The sequence below is a fragment of the Lepidochelys olivacea genome (genome assembly GCF_965140295.1).
Source record: "Lepidochelys olivacea isolate rLepOli2 genome assembly, chromosome: 5".
Classification (NCBI taxonomy): domain Eukaryota; kingdom Metazoa; phylum Chordata; order Testudines; family Cheloniidae; genus Lepidochelys; species Lepidochelys olivacea.
Genome location: NC_140415.1, coordinates 65530939 through 65544193, shown reverse-complemented (window position 1 = coordinate 65544193; position 13255 = coordinate 65530939). Strand labels below are relative to the sequence as shown.

The window sequence follows — 13255 nt, the reverse complement described above, 5'->3', positions numbered from 1 at the left end:
AGTTCACCTCATGGTAACGCCAGTCCTGTGCTTAGCTCATAAAGTTCACAGCTAAGTGGGAACGGAAGTGCTACTGTAGCACATACTTAAAAATTATTACACTTGAAGGTGTACATGGGCTGAAGAAAGGTGCTTCATAAAAAAGAAAAATCTCTATCACAGAATGTCTGTTACTGTACTAGCCAATGTGAGATGTTTGGGTGTGTTTTAGATATCCAAACAGTATTTTCAGTATTAAGTGGATTCTCTGATTGTTCAGTAGGATGGGTTGTGGAAGCCACTTTTTACAGGAAAACTGAGATTTCTACATTTTCTTCACATCTCAATGATCTTTAATTCTTAGGGCAGATTATCAGCTGAAGTAAATTGGCATAGCTTCATTTTCTTTAATAGAAATGTGCGATTTTAAAACAGCTAAGAATCCAGCCCTTGATTCATTTAGTTCTGGCAACTTGATTCATTTCCTTTGCAAAATTGGAAATTATCTTACACTGATGTCTTGTTAACAAAAAAACAAACAAAAAACCCTCCTCCCCTTCCCCCTGTAGCCAGACAGCCAGCCCCCCCCCTCTCAGACCAGCATTGCTGGAAACACAGGAGGAAGCAGGAACAGGGCACTTAACATATATTCCAGCACAGCCTTTGAAGCTGTGAAAGCACAGGTGTGCTGCTACAATGTGCCTCTGGGAACAGATACAACGATTAAGCTCACAGCAGGCAGAGGCCCTGTGACAGACATGGCTGTTAGCCCCTACTAAATAGCGTGATGCACACACACCAACATCCTAGTTGGGAAAATATTTACCCTGATAAAAGAAATGTCCAGTAGTCGACACTTATTGTTTCTCTCCTTTGCAAGTGTAAACTACTCTTGCGAAAGCTGGCGTCACCCCGACAGACCAGCCTCAATTTGGCATAAGAAAGGAGAAAGAGAATAAAGGAGTACAGAGGTATAAGTAGGGGACCTACAGCACCATGATTTTTGAGTGCTTTCACTATCTATCTGCTGGTCAGATAAGTGACAGCCTCCCAAGGCTTCTGCAGCTAAGAGGGTCCCTACGCCTTGTCCCTTATTCGTCTTTCCGCGGAATTGAGTGACCGATCCTGGCTTGGCACCGCTGGAATCGAGAGATGCAAGGAGGGTAAGAAGCACCCACACCTGATCTCCTATCTTTAGTGTACACATATTTTGACATAGAGCTCTATACTTTGTTTTCTTTCTTTGGGATTGTGGCTTCAGTTTTGTAACTTGTTTGTGTGTATAACATCTCTACATTTAAATAAGTAGGCACTAGCAATTTTGTAACCACATGATTAGAATCTAGCTTAATAAATTTTGGTAACCATTTATGCATAAGCCTGACTTGTTTTCTCTGGTTTACTGTAAAGCAGCCAACACAATTAAAGAACCTCAGCCGTTTTGGCTCTAAAGCCTGGCCATTAGGTGAGAGTACTAAGAGCCTAGCGTTGAGTTGTGCCGCCTCCACGGGGCAAACTCTTGGGGCACCTGTCAGTCAATCCTGGCTGCCCGCTGCGAAGGAGCTCTGAGCTCTAGCAGTTAAAGTCACGGGTGTGGAGAGGCTCTTAGTGCTGCCATTGGGGCACCTGTCAGTCAGTATTGACTGCCCGCTGCGAAGGAGCTCTGAGCTCTAGCAGTTAAAGTCACGGGTGGTTAGGACCTTGGGGCATCCGTCAGCCTAGCCCGGGCTGCCCGCCGCGAAGGGACAGTGCGTCCTAGCGGTTAAAGTCACGGATGGTATAAACGGGCATAGCTGGCACCTCACCAAACATCCTTGGCCGTCGGCTAACAGAAATTGGCGTCACGAACAGGATTGTGATATAGGCTGCACTACAGTAACACAATGAAACCAGTCATGATAAACACCACAGAATTCCCTGAGCTAGAGAAAAGTTTGACCCAAGAGGGATGGGGAAACCCTCTGTGGAGCAAAGAACTGCTGGAGAAATATTGGGGAAAACCAGCAGAGATCTGGCAGCATTTCTGTAACTGGAGAACTGCCTGCAAGATGAAGAAAGGGAAAGGAAAAGGTGCTTGTATATGGCTGCTTACTAACGTTTGGCAAGCTGCCTGTAAGGATTATAATGGTCTGGCAATAGAATTTAATAGGCTGCAACAGGAAAGGGACACACTGCGCAAGGAATGCCAGAATTTAGATACCAGAGTAAGAACACTGAATAGGGATATGGAACATCTTCAGAAAAGATTACTTCCCTTAATTGAGAAAGAAGGGATAGAACGAAGGGAAAAGCTGGAGACTAAAACACGCAGTATCAACCGGGCTAAAGTTGAGACTGCTCTCTGGCTAGACCCTGAGGAATGGGATGGAGACATTTGGGATTCAGCAAATGAGTCCCCCTCCTCTGAGGAGGAAGGTCCCTCTGTAAAATTAAGACCAGCTATCACACATCACAAATCAGAAGAACATGAGGAAAATTTGAGTGGGGCAGAGCTGGATGAAGAAGGGGATGACAATTATCCATCCACCTCTTCAAAAACAAAGAAGGGAGGTAAAAAGGGAAAAGGGAGTAAAGCTCCAACACACTTTACCAAAATTACCACCCGCCAATATACTCCCATGGAGTTAAAAACAATCCAGGGAGATTTTGCTAAAAAGCCTGAGGAAGGTATAATAGAGTGGCTGGTCCGCCTCTGGGACACTGGGGGTGGATATATACGCCTGACAGCCCAAGAAACTGAGCGCCTTAACTTAGGTGCAGGAATATTCCTGGAACATTCAGAGGGGAACACCCCTAAAACACTTTGGTCTCTGGCTTGTCGATGGGCAAGAGGTATTTACCCAGCAGACCGAGATGAACCCACAGTAATGCACTGGACCAACATAGATGAGGTAAAAACAGCTCTATTAACTGTGGCTGTCATTAGCATGCTTGGCCAAAACCCTCAAGAGTTAGCCTATGAAAGCCCATGGGAGGGTCAGGTAGATGTAGATGATCTCAGACCCCTGCTTAAGGGAGTTCCGAGTAACCACAGGGCTATGGCACTGTCCCTTAGATCAGAAGCTGCAGCACATAACAGTACCTTTCGGGCACTGCTAAACCTTCTGGTGTCATACTTTAGAGAATTCGGAGACATCAGAGCACTGACAGGCAAAGCTAAGATGCGTTCCCTTCAGGGAAACAAGGGGGCACCATCTAAAGGACATAAAAACAAGCGAGAGCCAACCCAGGAGGAAAAGGAGCTTAGAGCCAAGTTGTGGAGACAATGTCTGGCTTTAGGTTATCCCAGAGATGTGATAAATGGACTGCCCACAGAGCGGCTAAAATTATTCACCACCTTTAGAAGAGCTGACTGGGAGACAACTAATGCTACTCCCAGTGCACCTCTGCAGCTCTCTCCTCTTTCCCCACCTGCAGACACCCGGTATACTCCATTGCTGCAGCAACTGCAAGAGTTACCAGAGCAGGGAAACTAACTTGCGGGGGTCAATCTCCTCTCCTAATAAACCAGCTTAAATCCAAAGAGGAGAAAACAACAGCAAAAGACCCCCGGATACATGTAACTGTAAATGACAAACACATTATTCCTTTCTTAATGGACACAGGGGCTCAAAGGTCCATGATTAAGCGAGAAAGTTTTCAGGGCTCGCCACCTACTGGCGGAAAGCAGGTACTTGTTACAGGGGTAAATGGCAGTACCATAACTTACCCATTAGTTAAGATAAAACTGGATATCCCCTTGCAACCCCACCATCAGCCCCGAAAATATGAGGTGATTTTGGGCAATGCCAACATACTGGGCATGGACGTTTTAAGAGGAAAGAAGGGAAGGATTAATGGGGAAAGATGGGCTTTTGGAGTCAGTTCTGTTCCTCATGCCACCCACCTGGAAGAGGAAAGCCCTCCCCACTATTCTGTAAACTTACTTAGCAGCGCGCCTGCTCTCCCGCCCTCAACAGTAACAAACATAAAGCAGTATAATGTCCCAGCTGAGGCCATAAGCCCTGTTACTGACCTGATCAAAGATTTGGAACAGCGAGGAATTTTAATTCGTACCCACTCTCGCTTTAATTCTCCTGTGTGGCCCATCAAGAAACCAAATGGCAAATGGAGACTCACTATAGACTATAGGAAGCTAAACAGTAACACTGGACCATTAACTGCAGCAGTCCCTAGCATAACAGATATTGTAAACACCATACAAACCTGGGATAAACCCTGGCTAGCAGTATTGGATGTAAAGGACATGTTCTTCATGGTCCCTTTGCAACCAGCTGACCAGGAAAGATTTGCTTTTACTTGGAAAGGTGTACAATACACTTTTACCCGAATGCCACAAGGGTTTAAACACTCACCCACTATTTGCCATGGGGCACTGGCAAAGGTCCTAGATGACCTTATACTGCCACACAATGTACAAACTGTGCAATACATTGATAACATCTTAATAGGTGGGAAAACCCCAGAAGAGGTACAGGAGGCTATGAATCAAATCAAAGGAGCACTAGAAGCCCTTAATTTAGAGTTACCAGCTGAGAAATGCCAAGGTCCCTCCCAAGAGATAAAATTCTTAGGTACTGTATGGATGGGAGGTAGGAGGTCTGTGCCTAATGACACTGTGCAAGAGCTAAATCAGGCACCCTCCCCTGAAAGTAAAGATCAATTGAGACAGATTTTGGGAACCCTGGGGTTTTGGAGAAAACATGTACCTGGCTTTGCCATTATAGCCAGACCATTGTACAATTTGTTAAAGAAAAGTGCTGCCTGGGAATGGGCTCCTGCCCATGAGGAAGCCCTCAGGCAACTGATAGGGGAGATACACACCTATCAGGCTCTGGGTCCCATACATCCTGAAGCCCCACTCCATTTGTACCTAACTGTGGGAGCCACTGGAATGTCTTATGCTCTCTGGCAAGAAAGTGACACTGCTCCCAGACGACCAATTCAGTTTGGTTCCAAGTCATGGCAAGGGTCACAGGCTAACTACACGCCTTATGAGAAGGTGCTTCTGGCAGCTTACACAGCCTTGAGAGAAACTGAGGAATTAACTCAGGATAAGGACATCACAATTCACACTCCTCTTCCAATCATTAAACCTATATTGGAAGGGAAAGAGTTACCACCTGGTGTAGCACAAAAGATGACTATCCAAAGATGGGCACTTTACATACACCACAGGGTAGGGAGTGCAGACACTGCACAAAACCCCACTATGATTCAGGAATCCCTATGGAAAGTAGGAATGCCTGATGAATACCGCCTACCACCACAGCAGTCTCCCATTAAGGATGCTGCCCCATTTGATCCTTCTAAGCCTGAGGGAGTATGGTTCACTGATGGCAGTGCCAGGCTGGTAAAAGGAAAATGGAAGGGAAAAGCTGCAGCAGTGCCTGCAGACACCTCTGCAGCACCCCTAACTGCTGAAATTGATGGGTCAGCACAACTTGCAGAATTGGCTGCAATTAAACTGGCCTGTGAAGCAGGAGCCACCACAGTATATACGGACTCCTATGCAGTATGGGCAGGTGCCACTCAGTGGATCACTAACTGGAAAAATAACCACTGGGAAATAGGAGGTAAACCAGTCTGGGGACTGGAATACTGGAAGTGGTTATATCAGCATGCCCTGCAACAACCCCTGTCTATAGGACATGTCTCAGCTCATCAGAGGAATAATACCCCAGCTGCACAGTTAAACAATTTAGCCGATGCAGCTGCCCAGCTCTTTACCACACAAGTAGAATGGGAACGCTTATATTCATGGTTACATGATAATTTAGGACACACAGGAAGTGATGAGTTAGTGCGGCAAGCACATATCAGGGGGTGGCCTATCACCCACAGACAGGCTAGAGACCTGGTACAAGCCTGCACTATTTGTGCTGAGACTAGAAAACATATAGTAGAAGGACAAAGGTTTGCCAGGCTAAGAGATGGAAAAACACTATGGGCAACCTGGCAGGTCGACTATGTCGGACCACTGCCCACTACAAGGCAGAGGTGGAAATACATCTTGACTGGAGTAGAAATTGTTTCAGGGATTGGTTTTGCATATCCAACCCGATTGGCAACGGGGTTGTCCACAGTTATGGGACTAAACCGCTTAACAGCAATTGTCCCAATGCCTCAAGAAATCCAATCAGATAATGGTTCGCATTTTAAGAATAAACTTGTAAGGGAATGGACCCTTAACCATGGAGTCCAATGGACCTTCCACCTTCCATATCGACCTCAATCTAATGGCATGGTCGAGCGATGGAATGGGTTGCTAAAGAATCACTTGAAGCCTACTGATGGCACATGGGGAGACAGACTGGACGAAGTGGTGCAGAGATTAAACAACAGACAGACTCCTACAGGAAGTCCAATCAGCAGGGGATTCTTCCCTACAGGGAAAGCTATCTCCCCTGCCAGAACACCACTGCACAGTTCCAAGTATGCTCCCGGAGATACTGTTGTGATTAAACACCCAGCCCTGGGAACCTTTACCTGCGTTTTGCACGCCTATAAAGAGAAAGGTGTATGGAGTGCCTTAAATGCTGATAAAAGGCTAATAACCATTACAGAGGCTTGGATCGCATCCAAGACCGGATGACCATGTGATTTATTGCAGGAATGGTCCCATCGTTCCGAGCAACCTGCCAGCTAACCTGTCAGCAAAATGGATCATGCAGCAGACCTGTTTGATCACTAGAGACTACTATGGACTGTTGATATATTTGCCATTACTTATAATAGCAGGTGTAATTTTTGCTTTTGGTTTTAAAATAAGTTTTTTTTAGCTAGAACACGACCCACCAGAGATATGTTCCTGCAAGCCCTCATGATCCTTCTGTTGGCTCCAGTCACCTTGGCAATACCAGAACATCCTCTTCGGGGAGCAATCCAAACCATCGCCTCAGCTGCTGGTGCTACAAATTGCTGGATGTGCACCTTGCTGGATTCAACCAATGGACTGGGAATTGAATTGGTACCACTACATGCAGTGGCTGAGAATGGACAAACCTCATGGATGCGATGGTTAGCTCAACACTTGGGATTCTCCCTCTCCCCGTTTTTACATTCGGTTGTGAATACTGTTTTAACCATTTTAATTATTGTAATTGTTTTTTGTGTAACTTTATGTATTATGAAGCGTTTGATTCAAACTGCTCTGTCCTCCACACAAATCAGATACCTAGAGCTAAAAAGGGATCCTACCCAATTCCGCGAACCCTCATCCTCTAATTTGGTTGTTGGGTATTTCTAGATTTCCCCAAGGAGGGCAAGAGGTGCTGGCATCACCGCCACCTTGCAATCTGGGATGTAGTGTGGTGCATCAGGGGGTGGAATGTAGCCAGACAGCCAGCCCCCCCCCCTCTCAGACCAGCATTGCTGGAAACACAGGAGGAAGCAGGAACAGGGCACTTAACATATATTCCAGCACAGCCTTTGAAGCTGTGAAAACACAGGTGTGCTGCTACAATGTGCCTCTGGGAACAGATACAACGATTAAGCTCACAGCAGGCAGAGGCCCTGTGACAGACATGGCTGTTAGCCCCTACTAAATAGCGTGATGCACACACACCAACATCCTAGTTGGGAAAATATTTACCCTGATAAAAGAAATGTCCAGTAGTCGACACTTATTGTTTCTCTCCTTTGCAAGTGTAAACTACTCTTGCGAAAGCTGGCGTCACCCCGACAGACCAGCCTCAATTTGGCATAAGAAAGGAGAAAGAGAATAAAGGAGTACAGAGGTATAAGTAGGGGACCTACAGCACCATGATTTTTGAGTGCTTTCACTATCTATCTGCTGGTCAGATAAGTGACAGCCTCCCAAGGCTTCTGCAGCTAAGAGGGTCCCTACGCCTTGTCCCTTATTCGTCTTTCCGCGGAATTGAGTGACCGATCCTGGCTTGGCACCGCTGGAATCGAGAGATGCAAGGAGGGTAAGAAGCACCCACACCTGATCTCCTATCTTTAGTGTACACATATTTTGACATAGAGCTCTATACTTTGTTTTCTTTCTTTGGGATTGTGGCTTCAGTTTTGTAACTTGTTTGTGTGTATAACATCTCTACATTTAAATAAGTAGGCACTAGCAATTTTGTAACCACATGATTAGAATCTAGCTTAATAAATTTTGGTAACCATTTATGCATAAGCCTGACTTGTTTTCTCTGGTTTACTGTAAAGCAGCCAACACAATTAAAGAACCTCAGCCGTTTTGGCTCTAAAGCCTGGCCATTAGGTGAGAGTACTAAGAGCCTAGCGTTGAGTTGTGCCGCCTCCACGGGGCAAACTCTTGGGGCACCTGTCAGTCAATCCTGGCTGCCCGCTGCGAAGGAGCTCTGAGCTCTAGCAGTTAAAGTCACGGGTGTGGAGAGGCTCTTAGTGCTGCCATTGGGGCACCTGTCAGTCAGTATTGACTGCCCGCTGCGAAGGAGCTCTGAGCTCTAGCAGTTAAAGTCACGGGTGGTTAGGACCTTGGGGCATCCGTCAGCCTAGCCCGGGCTGCCCGCCGCGAAGGGACAGTGCGTCCTAGCGGTTAAAGTCACGGATGGTATAAACGGGCATAGCTGGCACCTCACCAAACATCCTTGGCCGTCGGCTAACACCCCCTCCCTCTTCCCCCCTGCTGCATAAGAGGCCAGCTTTTAAAGACCTCGCTCTCTTAATGTAACATATTGTGATCTTGTTCTCTAACAATGATTTTGTGTGACTGGGGAGCTGGATGCTACTTCTTGCTCCTCTTCATTTTTGGTTTATACTCTTCATGATTATCAGGGACTCTGCATCCAGTGCATATAACTTCACGGTGTTTATCCCACTTCCAACTTCTTTAGCTGCTGAGCTAATTGTCCTTCTATTTTCATATGAGCCTTTCTTAAATACCCTAACATGAAGAATGAATTAGCACTGTAAAAAGATGTGGTCAGGAGTTTTGTGACCAAGTGTGACATCTGATTAAAATATGACCATATAGATCATTGTTGCAACCGCTGTTATATATTTGCAGCAAATCTTGTACAAAGGTTGTCAAGTGAGGTGTCTATGAAAAGGTTATAATTTGCTGGTTATGATTATGCAATCTATATGCATGTATTATTTTTGTATTTGAAGTTATAAGTATTGGCTCTATACCTGGATTTCAACTGTTGGCTCCTGGGGTAACGCCCACAAGATATCTAACCAGCACGTTTTGGAGGGATTGTTCAAATTAAGTGGTTCATCAACAAACACTTGGTTGACAATGGGAGATGCCCATCTACACTGAGTGGACTGCCATGTTAACGTGCTGTCTGGAGTATAGCTAATGGCTTCCTGCAATGACTGAGGGAAATTGGGCATGAATGTGTGACTCCAAACTCCATCTTGTTGCTGTAATTTTTCCACAGTAAGCACAATGGGATGTGCCACAGTAAGCACAATGGGATGCGAAAGCTATAAAAGGCCCTGGAAACACCTCCACTTTGTCTTCAATCCTGCTTCTGATCTGTGGAGGAACTTTGCTACAAATGGTAGCTTTGAACAAAGGACTGAATGACCCATCCAAGCTGTGGATGTATTCCAGAGACTTGACTTAAGCTAGAAGTTTATTTCATCACTGCTATAAACCTGAACCAAGAACTTTTTCATTACTGTGTGTAATTGATTCCTTTAACCACTTCTTTCTCTTTCTTTCTCTTTTTTTCTTTTTCTCTTATAAACCTTTAGATTTTAGATGCTAAAGGATTGGCATCAGCATGATTTTTTTTGGGGGGGGTAAGATCTAAATTTTTTATATATTTACCTGGGTGTGTGGCTGGCCCTTTGGGATTAGAAGAACCTGCTGTTTGATGCGCTGGTTGTAAAGAACCACTCACCTCTGAGTCCAGTGTTTTTTTGGTGGTGATTCAAGAACTGGGATGCCTAAGGAAACTGCCTTTGTTTTCTTGTTAGCCAGCGTGGTGAAACAGGAGTTTACTTTTGTGGCTGGTTTGGTTTATCTTCTAAAAGAATAACCACCAGTTTTGGGTTGTTTGCCCTATTTCTCAGCAGTTTGTCCTGAATTTGGCATCCACAGCTGTGACCCACTAAGACATGGTTACACCAAGAATTCTGCATCTATAGCTCTAGTCATGGAAGTCCTCACCCTGATGACTTATCTGTTGCATGGTGGCTAGTTTGGGACTTTAGTGTGGGACAGTTCCTCACTGGGAGAGAACCTAGTGACAGAGAGACTTTGGATATTTCCTGGGTCTGTATTGTTCACATTATGTACACATCCTTAACAAAATAGGGCAAACAGCAAAGCTTCACCTTCAGGGCTTCTGCTAGAACAGCTTGTCCCAACTCTTTTCACTTCATCTCATTAGTGTGACTCTGCCTATTGTGCACACTATAGGCCCTGTGTCCAGGCCTGAAGCCAAACACCCTTGTACTCCAAATCCATACCTCCATGGCCACATGATCTCCTGCATATAGAATCTCTATAGCATGGAGGGTGCTGGTATGGGATTCTTATCCAGCTTGAAGGGGGGTTAAACACAACCTTAGCCATTTGATTGGGTTCAATAATCCGTTTATGTCAAATACTGTAGATCTGGTCAGGGATCTTCATGTAACCTGTCTGGGGGGAGATGTAACATGAGGCCTAGGAGTTCAAAGGGCTATATGGAATATGTGCCAGACAAGAATAGACTTTGGGGACAATAAGTGTGAAGAGGATTTCCTGGGGAAATATCTAAGGAGAGATTAATGCAAATTCCCCATCATCAATTATGCCAAAATCTAGCTTTTTAAACTATTCCATGAGGAGTGGGCAGTCTGCTGATTACCTGTTCCCAAAGACTTGAAAGGACCCACTATATAAAGAAACAGCTGAACTGCCCAGTTGGGGTGTTGGCTCTGAATCTGAGACGTTTATTAATTTGTAACCAGAGAGAGAACCTAATTCTGGGTTTTAAAGGACTGACACCTACCAGAGCCCAAAGTTTGGAGTTGGGGAATCTCTGATAAACTTTCTAGCATGTGTTTAGGTTCTTTTATTGGCTTTTAATGTTTTTCTGTAATGCTTTCACCTTAAGAATAAATATACTTGCTTAGAGAGAGCTGTGTGGTAACTGGTAACTACTGGAAAATTCACTGTTCATAGCCTATGGAGAGGGAGCAAAGCACAGACACTGGCCTGTCTATTCCCTGGCAAGCCAGGCTGCTCATCACAATGTAGGCAGAGGACTGTGCGGCCTAGAAAAACCTTAGTCAGGAGAGAGTGAGATGTGGATCTTTGCTCAAAAGATGGGAGTTGGAAACCTTTACCAGGTTGCCCTTGAAAGACCAGAGAGGGGGAAATATAGGTGCAGTTATCCAGAACTGTTTCATGTATGGAATTAGAGAGTCACCCACCCCAGAATAGCCAATAGCCTGTTGCTTATGGGTCTCCACTTCCCAAGTCCCTACTCTGCCTGACTCCTTCTGTGGCAGCCTCACTGCTATTGTTAGAGCTGACAGGATTGCCGTGCAAACATACTCTTGCGTTCAGGCCATTTAATGGCAGGTTTCATACTAAATATTCATACCTCAAACACACAACAAATGTACTTCATAGCCACTTCTGTCAGAAGAGCTGAACACAATTTTTTTTTTTTTTTTTTTTGCTATTTTGGCATAGCGGATGCAACCAGGTGTTTTGGCATTGCTCCTACATCTTTAGTGGCCATGACATATCAAATTAATACTATGGAATTACAAGAACATGGATACGTTCTTAAATTTGTCAAATTTCTCTGATTTCACTAGGTGTTTCTATGCTGCCTATCATCTTCCTGAAACAGTGTATTTTACCCACATAATGATAGACAAATACTTGTAAATGTCTAATATTGTTGTTGCAAATAGATCATTTAAACAAAAGATGATGTTTTTATTTTGGGTAAAGCTATTGAAAAGCAAAATATCTTAAGATTGTGAGCAGCTCATCACTCAAACTGGCTTTAAATGAGTTGCATGACAAGTTTCTTTCAAACAGATTCCCACACTGATGGCTTAGTTTCAAGGGAACAGAGTAATTTTCTTTGGTAGACTGATCTGAGTTGCTTCTCTGCTTATATTGCGCCATATCTTGTCTGCAAGATATGGCTATCAAAAACAATTTCTACAGATTTTATGCACCACTTTCACTCTTCCTGTTGCTGAGCAAACTTCATTGACATAAGAAACAGGTACTAAAAAACTTTACACTAATTTGTTCTGCTTATACACCGATGGGATGCTGGAATATCTAAGACTACGTTGTTGACCTGTTTGTTTTTCTTTGTCAAAATCAAGCAAAATACATAATTCAGAACTCTGGCAAGCAGTATGGTTATACCAGAAAATCTTCTATTCTTTAACAATATCAGCATCATAGCACACTTCAAAGATATTTCAGTTTTTTATAGTGAATCCTGGTCTATGGATTCACTGAAAGGAGAAAGTAATTTTGCCTCCCATAATGCATTTAAAGATCATTACAAATGAAAAAGTGGCATTGAAAGATTTGGATTCTTTACAGAGTGAAGAACAGGCTTATTTTCTGACCCAATCATAGCTTCTTTGGGTGAAAACAGGTGTTATAGAAAAATTGATCTGTAATTCGTAGCATTGTCTCTTGATTAGAGGATTACCTGCTCTGTTGCATTTACATTCACATTTTTCTAAATAAACAATTCAAAGGATTGTTTTATCAAACATCTAAATATAAACATAGTCTTGCTTAATTCACAAGTTTATAAGTGAGGTACTCAAAGCATAGAATAGCATGTTACGTCTGTCTAATTTAAAAGATGAAGATAAAAAAAATTGGTATAGATCCATTTCTATGGAATGGCCCATATGAAGTTAAAACATTCATAGAACACCAGACAAGAGTTCTCAACCATCTTCCTCATTGTTAGATTTCAAAATACCAGCAAGTGTCACTACTGTTAGTCTGATAACCACCTTAAACATGAAAATCATTTCAAAATCCCGATGGTCTCAAATTCCAAAACTTATTAACCAGTTTTGCTCAAATTTCCCAAATGTTTACTTTTTGGCTGAAATAAAAGTACAGAATTTTTTTCCCAAAAGGATTTACTTTGATAAAACTATAAGTAATTGAAAAGGAGTTGGAAAGGATGTTGGTGTTCAACTTAAATACATTGTGTGTGCTACCACACCAACTATAATTTATTTTAAAGTGGGATGCAATAGTTTCCTCCTCCCCTCCTTTGCGAAGACTTAGAAAGTTATAACAAGAATGCATAGCTTGCAATCAGTTTAAGAGGCTTTA

At 43.7% G+C, this 13255-nt stretch overlaps 1 long non-coding RNA gene across 1 annotated transcript; it reads left to right on the top strand.

Annotated features, from left to right (window-relative positions):
- The first annotated feature begins 549 nt into the window (after positions 1–549).
- On the top strand, positions 550–8114 carry LOC311520644. Its single transcript, XR_014711650.1, has 2 exons — positions 550–1142; positions 6593–8114. It is a non-coding gene; the product is annotated as an uncharacterized lncRNA (long non-coding RNA).
- The last annotated feature ends 5141 nt before the right edge of the window (positions 8115–13255 follow it).